An 8,036-nucleotide genomic window follows, 5' to 3' on the forward strand; every position below is an offset into this window, starting at 1 on the left:
CCTGTCCTCTAGCTATTTTTCTAAAGGAGAAGAGAGTCCTGTATCTTTCTAGTCTGCCATCTTCCTGAAAGTTGTGTTTGCTTCATTCTCTCAGTTTTTTTTTTTTTTTTGGAAAGGCTTTTTAAAATTAATTTTTATATTAACTTATAGTAAAATTGGTTTTATTCATATGTACTGTTCTATGAACTTTAACACATATATATTCTTATAGCTACCACCAAAATCAAGATATAGAACAGCCCCATCCCTGTAAAAATCTCCCCTGTGCAATTTCTTTGTGGCCGTACTTTCCCTCTTTTCCCTAACCCCTGGCAGTCACTGATCTATTCTCTGCCATTATAATCTTGTCTTTTAAAAAATGTTGTATAAATAGAATCATACAATATGTAACTTTTTGAGACTTGCTTCTTTCACTCAGCATAATACCTTTAATATTTCATCCAAGTTGTAGTGTTTATCAGTGGTTTATTCTTTTTTTCATTGCTGAGTAGTATTCTATTGTATGGATGTATCATGTTTCATTTATTCATCCATTCATTGAAGTCTATAGCTTGTCTTTTCAACCTTTCAACAGAGTCTCTTGCAAAGCAAAAGTTTTTATTTTGATAAAATTCAATTTATCCTTTTTTTTTCTTATTGATCATTCTTTTGGTGTCATATCTAAGATTTTTTTCCCTAACTCTAAGTCACAAAGATTTTCTCCTAGGTTTTCTTCTAAAAGTTTCATAGTTTTACATTTTACATTTAAATCTATGATCCATTTTGAGTTAATTTCATATAAAGTGTGAGCTTTAGGTTGAGGTTCATGTTTTTATGTATGTATGATCAATTGTCCCAACACCATTTGATGGAAAAACAACCCTTTCTTCACTGAAATTCATTTGTACCTTGTCAAATATTAAATGGCCATATCTGTGTAAACCTATCTTTGGATTCTCTGTTCTTTTGATCTGTATGTCTGTCTCTTCTGAAATACTACCTTGATTACTATAGTTTAAAATAAGTTGTAATTTTGGGTGGTGTGATTCCTCAACTTCATTCTTTCTCAAAATCATTTTAGATATTCTACTTTCTTTGCCTTTCATATAAATTTTAGAATAAGGTTGTCTATATCTACAGAAAAATTCCTGATGGGGTTTGATTGGTATCATGTTAAATCTATAGATCATTTTTGGAGGAGAACTGACATCTTTACTATGTTGTCTTTCTATCTTTGAGCATGGTATGTCTCTCCATTTCTTTAGGTCTTCTTTGATTTCTCTCAGCATTTTATAGAGTTTTTATCATGGATGATATGATACTGAATTTTGTCAAATGACTGCTGTTCCAATTGATTTATTTTGTGTTTTCTTCTTCTTCAGAACTATTAATATGGTGGTTACTAGAATATTTCTTTGTTGGAAGATTTTTAAAATAAATTTAATTTCTTTAATAATTACTGAATTACTCAAGTTACATATTTAATCTTGAGTGAGTTTTAGTAGTTTGTAATTTTGAGGAACAAGTCCATTTTATCTAGGTCATCAAATTTATGCATGTAGAGTTGTTTACAGTATTCCTTTATTATTCCTTTAATGACTGCAGGTTCTTTTGTGGTATTTCCCCTTTCATTCCCAATATTAGCAGTTTATATCTTCTCTCTTATTTTCTTTGTCAGTATGCTAGCGTTTTATCAATTTTATTGATCTTTTTAAAGGACAGATTTTGGTTTCTTTCATTTTCTCTCTTGTTTTTCTGTTTTAATTTGCATTATTTTTAAATTTTATTATTTCCTTTCTTTTGAATACTATAGGTATATTTTGCTTTTCTTTCTCTAGTTGCTCAAGGAAGACACTTAGGCTATTAATTGGAGACCATTCTTTTCTATTATAAACATATAACACCATAAAATTTCCTCTAAGATTTGCTTTAACTCATCCCATAAATTTTGATATGTTGTATTTTTATTTTCATTCTGATTAATATATTTTATAATTTTCCTTGACATCTCCTTTTAGTTCTATGAATTATTTAGAAGTTGTTTAGTTTCCAAGAGTTTGGAGACTATTCTGATATCTCTCACTGTTATTAACTTTTAGTTTATTTCCATTATGTGAGAAACTATACTCCCTTTGATTTCAATTCTTTTAAATTTGTTAAGGCATTTTTTTATAACTTGGAATATGGTATATCTTGGTGACTGTTCCATATGCACTTGAAAATAATGTATATTTTGCCATTGTTGAGTGGAGTGTTCTATAAATGTCACTTAGATTCAGTAGGTTAATGTTGTTGTTAATTTCTTCTATATTCCTGATAATCTCCTTTTCACTATTTCTAACAATTGTGGAGAGAAGATGTTGATGTCTCCCAATTGTGGTTGTGGATTTGTATATTTTTCCTTTCAGTTCTGTTGGTTTTTGTTAAATGCATACATATTTAATATTTTAATGCTAGTTTGGTGAATTAACCCTTCAGTCTTTCTACATAGTAATTTTCTTTGCTTTGAAGCCTACTATTATCTGATTTTAACATAACCACTCCAGCTTTCTTTTAAATAGTGTTTCATGGTAGATCTTTTTTCATATTTTTACTTTTAATCTATGTCATTATATTTGAAGTGAATTTCTTGTAGGAAGCATAATTTCTAATCCATTCTACCAATGACTGTTTCTTAAGGTGTATGTCTAGACCATTTACATTTAATGTCATTATTGATATGTTCAGAGCTACCACTTTAATATTTGTTTTCTGTTTATTCTCTCAGTTTTATTCCTTCTATTTCTCCTTTCACGTCTTCTTTTGGTTTTTCTAAGGATCATTTTTGTATCATAGTATTAATTAATTCATTTTTAAAAACTATTTGTTTCTTTTTTTATTTAACTAGAACTTTATTATAATTTGTTTCTATTTTTCGTGACTGTTCTAAGGATTATGATGTGCATACTTAATTTTTTATATTCTCCCAGAATCAATATTTTACCAATTCAAGTAGAAAGTGTAAATCTTACCTCCATATAAATCCCTTTACTTCCCCTACTTAATATTGTTGCTGTCTTGTATAATAGGTCTACATAGATGAAAAATGCTACGAGAAGCCATCTTGCCTCCACCACTTCAGATCAGGACCCATGTGGCATCACGACTTGCCCTCAGAACAATGGGACCTGGCACATGGGAAGCCTGGGTCGTGCTGATCCTGGGGACGCTGTAGGTGCTAGCACTTTGGGGGACCACTGTGGGCAAGGCAGCAGACCTGGAGGAATCTACAGCATCAAAGAATCCTATGCTTCTACAAAAGTCCATTGCCAAGGGATTTGCCTAAAAGTGCCTTCCAACACTCTGCAGCAGTTAACACCTCTGTTTTCCTCAGTCTCAAGCGATGTGGCAGAACCCAGAGCAGCATCTAAAATGACAGCAGCAGGGGTCTCAACAAATACGACCTCCCTTACCTTAAAGCTTCACAAAGTCCCGGATGTCAGCATCAACCGTGACCACAGCCTATAATAGTTTGGTGACATCTGTTTCTTTATCAATAACAATCGCCGCAAATGTTAATTCTAAGGAAAATAAAGGATCAAAAAAAATTTTTTTAAAGATTTATTTATCTAGTTCCTGCCCCCGCCCCCCCCAGTTGTCTGTTCTCTGTGTCTATTTGCTGCGTCTTCTTTGTTCACTTCTGTGTTTCTTTTTGTTGTGTCAGCTCTCCGTGTGTGCTGGTACCATTCCTGGGCAGGCTGCACTTTCTTTCGTGCTGGGTGGCTCTCCTTCCGGGGTGCGCTCCTTGCGTGTGGGGCTCCCCTATGTGGGGGACACCTCTGCGTGGCAGGGCATTCCTTGCGCCCATCAGCACTGCGCATGGGCCAGCTCCAAATGGGTCAAGGAGGCCAGGGGTTTGAACCGCGGACCTCCCATGCGGTAGACGGACGCCCTAAACACTGGGCCAAGTCTGCTACCCGATATTGGCAGTTTTGTTGATGCTATTAACACTGGGACTTTCATCTGTTCTTTTTTTTTTTTTTAGATTTATTTTTATTTATTTTTTTAATTCCTCTCCCCTCCCCCGGTTGTCTGTTTTCTGTGTCTTTTTGCTGCGTCTTGTTTCTTGTTTCTTTGTCCGCTTCTGTTGTCAGCGGCACGGGAAGTGTGGGCGGCGCCATTCCTTGGCAGGCTGCTCCCTCCTTTCACGCTGGGCGGCTCTCCTTACGGGTGCACTCCTTGCGCGTGGGGCTCCCCGACGCGGGGGACACCCCTCTGTGGCACGGCACTCCTTGCGCGCATCAGCACTGCGCATGGGCCAGCTCCACACGGGTCAAGGAGGCCCGGGGCTTGAACCGCGGGCCTCCCATGTGGTAGACGGACGCCCTAACCACTGGGCCAAAGTCCGTTTCCCTCATCTGTTCTTTACTTCAGATGCAAAATGTACTATTCAAAAAGAGGTATTCAGTATAGAACCATCAATGAACATAATGCCATCATTAAGGAAATCCAAGGACCAAGGTAAGAAGAAAGATTGATGCAGTCCCATCAATTATTTTTAGTGTATTTGAGTTTAAAAGTATTATTTTCTTGAAAATAGTATAAACAGGCTATGCATATAATGTACAATGTATTATGCAGATATATAAAATTTCCTCATGATTACTAAAGGCAAAAAGGTTAAATAAATAAATAGTTTTAAAAAACCCTATCATACTATAGCTTTTGCTTTCAATGACTAAATATTTTAAACAACTGAATAAAAAAAGAAACAGTAGTTTACCATGTCAGTTCCTCTTCCTTCATTCTAATGTTCTAAGTTTCCTTCTATTATCATTATCCTTTTTAGCAATTCTTTTAGACTAGGTCTCTTTTGGTTTTAATTCATTTTCTCAGATGATGTTTTTATTTCACCATTATTCCTGAAGCACATTTTTACTCATTAGAGGCTTCTGGATTGGCAGTTCTTTTCTGTGGTCACTTTATTTATTTATTTTTAGATTCTATTTTTTTTGTCTTTATTTATTTTTTTAATGTTACATTAAAAAAATATGAGGTCCACGTATACCCCCATCCCCCTCACCCCACTCCTCCCAAAAATATGGAACGCTTCACGAATTTGCGTGTCATCCTTGCGCAGGGGCCATGCTAATCTTCTCTGTATCGTTCCAATTTTAGTATATATGCTGCCGAAGCGAGCACTAGATTCTATTTTTTATTTATTTCTTCCCCTTCCCCGCCCCCCCCCAGTTGTCTGCTCTCTCTGTCCATTTGCTGCATGTTCTTCTGTGTCTGCCTTTATTCTTGTTAGTGGCACCCAGACCCTGTGTCTCGTTTTGTTGCGTCATCTTGCTGCATCAGCTCTCCATGTGTGCGGCCCCACTCCCAGGCAGGCTGCACTTTTTTGACGCTGGGTGGTTGTACTTACGGGGCGCACTCCTTGTGCATGGGACTCCCCTACGCGGGGTACACCCCTGCGTGGCATGGTACTCCTTGTGCACATCAGCACTGTGCGTGGACCAGCTCCACATGGGTCAGGAGGGCCTGGGTTTGAACCTTGTACCTCCCATGTGGTAGGGGGATGCCCTATCCATTGGGCCAAGTCTGCTTCCCTCTGTGATCACTTTAAAAATATTATTCAATGCTCAGCCCACATCTTAATTGCCCTCTAAGCAACGTTAACATAGCCGATCACTCCTTCTTACCTTAAAAACAGTCTTGATAAAAATAGCTAGAGGACAGGCAGAAACAGCCTAGAAAATTATCTTCTAGGGTTTAGGACACTAGGGGAAGGCTGGACACTGCCCAGAAGAAAGAGGGACCAAGGAGAAGAGTTGCAGCTGCAAAACCATGAGTTAAAATCAGAAGCTGCTACTGTTGCCACCCTTCTCCATGCTAAAGACACTACGAATACTCAGGCCTCTGGGCCAGTGGCTATAGACAAAGGGGGCCCCAGGGATTCACCTCCCCAGGAAAGGATAGAGAGAGGGGCATAGCCTAAGGCTGTGAAATGAGAATACAACTTATCAAAACTTATGTGATACAGTGAAGGCATTCTTTTTTTTTTTTAAGATTTATTTTTTATTTATTTCTGCCCCCCACCCCCACCCCCTGTTGTCTGCTATCTGTGTCCATTTACTGTATGTTCTTCTGTGTCTGCTTGTATTCTCATTAGGCGTTTCCAGGAGCTGATCCTGGGACCTTCCAGAGTGGGAGAGAGGCCATCATTCTCTTACACCACCTCAGTTCCCTGTTCTGCTATGTCTTCTTATTGTCTCTCCTTTGTGTCTCTTGTTGCATCATCTTGCTGTGCGAGCTCTCCATGTGGGCCAACACTCCTGTGTGGGCAGCTTTCCTGCATGGGCCAGTTCAATGCGTGGGCCAGCTCGCCTTCACCAGGAGGCCCTGGGCATTGAACCCTGGACCTCCTATGTGGTAGATGGGAGCCCAGTTGGTTGAGCCACATCCGTTTCCCTGAAGGCACTTTTGAGAGGGAAATTTATAGCCCTAAACATCTATGTTAAAAAAGAAGAAATAGATAAACTCAAAGATTTAACAGAACAAATAGAGAAAGTAGAAAAAGAACAGCAAACCAGTCCCAAAACAAGCAGAGGGAAAGAAATAAAGATTAAAGCAGAAATAAATGAAATTGAGAACCAAAAATCCATAGAGAAAATCAACAAAACCAAAAGCTGGTTCTTTGAGAAGATCAAAAAAATTGACTAACAAAGAAAAAATGAGAGAAGATGCAAATAAATACAATCAGAAATGAAAGGGGGGAAGTTACAACTGACCCCACAGAAACAAAAAGAATCATAAGAGGATGTTATGAGAAACTGTATGCCAACAAACTAGACAACTTGGATGAAATGGACAACCAACCAACACTGACACTACAAGAAATAGAAGACCTTAACAAACCAATCATATTTAAAGAGATTGAATCATGCATCAAAAATCTCCCAGCAAAGAAAAGTCCAGGACCAGATAGCTTCACAGGTGAATTCTACCAAGCATTTTGAAAAGAACTAACACCAATTCTGTTTAAACTTTTCCAAAAATTGAAGAGGAGGGAAAATTACCCAAAACATTTTATGAAACCAATATCACCCTAATACAAAAGCCAGATAAAGATACTACAAGAAAAGAAAATTACAGACCAATCTCTCTAATGAACATAGATGCAAAAATTCTCAACAAAATACTTGCAAATCAAATCTAACAGCATATCAAAAGACTTATACAAAAAAAAAAAAAAAAGACTTATACATCACAACCAAGTAGGATTTATTCCTGGTATGCAAGGCTGGTTCAACAGAAGAAAATCAATCAATGTAATACACCACATTAACAAACTGAAGGGAAAAAAAACCACATGATAATCTCAATCGATGCAGAAAGGCATTTGACAAAATCCAGCATCCTTTTTTGATAAAAACACTTCAAAAGATAGGAAGAGAAAGAAAATTCCTCAATATGATAAAAGGCATATATTAAAAACCCACAGCCAACCTCATACTCAATGGGGAAAGGTTGAAGGCTTTCTCTCTAAGATCGGGAACAAGACAAGGATGCCCACTGTCACCATTGTTATTCAGTATTCTACTAGAAGTTCTAGCTGGTGCAATCAGACAAGGGAAAAAAAAAAGGCATCCAAATTGGAAAAGAGGAAGAAAAACTCTCACCGCTTGTAGATGACATGATCCTGTACTCAGAAAATGCTGAAGTATCCACAACAAAGCTACTTGAGCTAATAAGCAAGTTCAGCAAAGTGGCAAGATACAAGATCAACATGCAAAAATCAGTACTGTTTTTGTACAGTAGTACTGAATAATCTGAGGAGGAAATCAGGGGAATATTTCATTTAGCATAGGAACAAAAAGACTCAAATACCTAGGAATTGATTTAACCAAAGAAGTACAGGACCTATATACAGAAAACTACAAAATGATTCTAAAAGAAATTTAAAAAGACCTAAACAAATGGAAAAACATTCTGTGTTCATGGATTGGAAGAATAAATATTGTGAAGATGTCAATCTTCTCCAACCTGATTTATAGATTCACTGCAATACCAAA

General features: G+C 37.2%; 1 non-coding gene across 1 annotated transcript; it reads right to left on the reverse strand.

Moving 5' to 3' along the window:
- Positions 1-5,053: 5,053 nt before the first annotated feature.
- On the reverse strand, positions 5,054-5,160 carry LOC131279653 (U6 spliceosomal RNA). Its single transcript, XR_009187045.1, has one exon. It is a non-coding gene; the product is annotated as a U6 spliceosomal RNA (small nuclear RNA).
- Positions 5,161-8,036: the final 2,876 nt, after the last annotated feature.

This window comes from Dasypus novemcinctus, chromosome 8 (assembly GCF_030445035.2).
Source record: "Dasypus novemcinctus isolate mDasNov1 chromosome 8, mDasNov1.1.hap2, whole genome shotgun sequence".
Classification (NCBI taxonomy): Eukaryota; Metazoa; Chordata; class Mammalia; order Cingulata; family Dasypodidae; genus Dasypus; species Dasypus novemcinctus.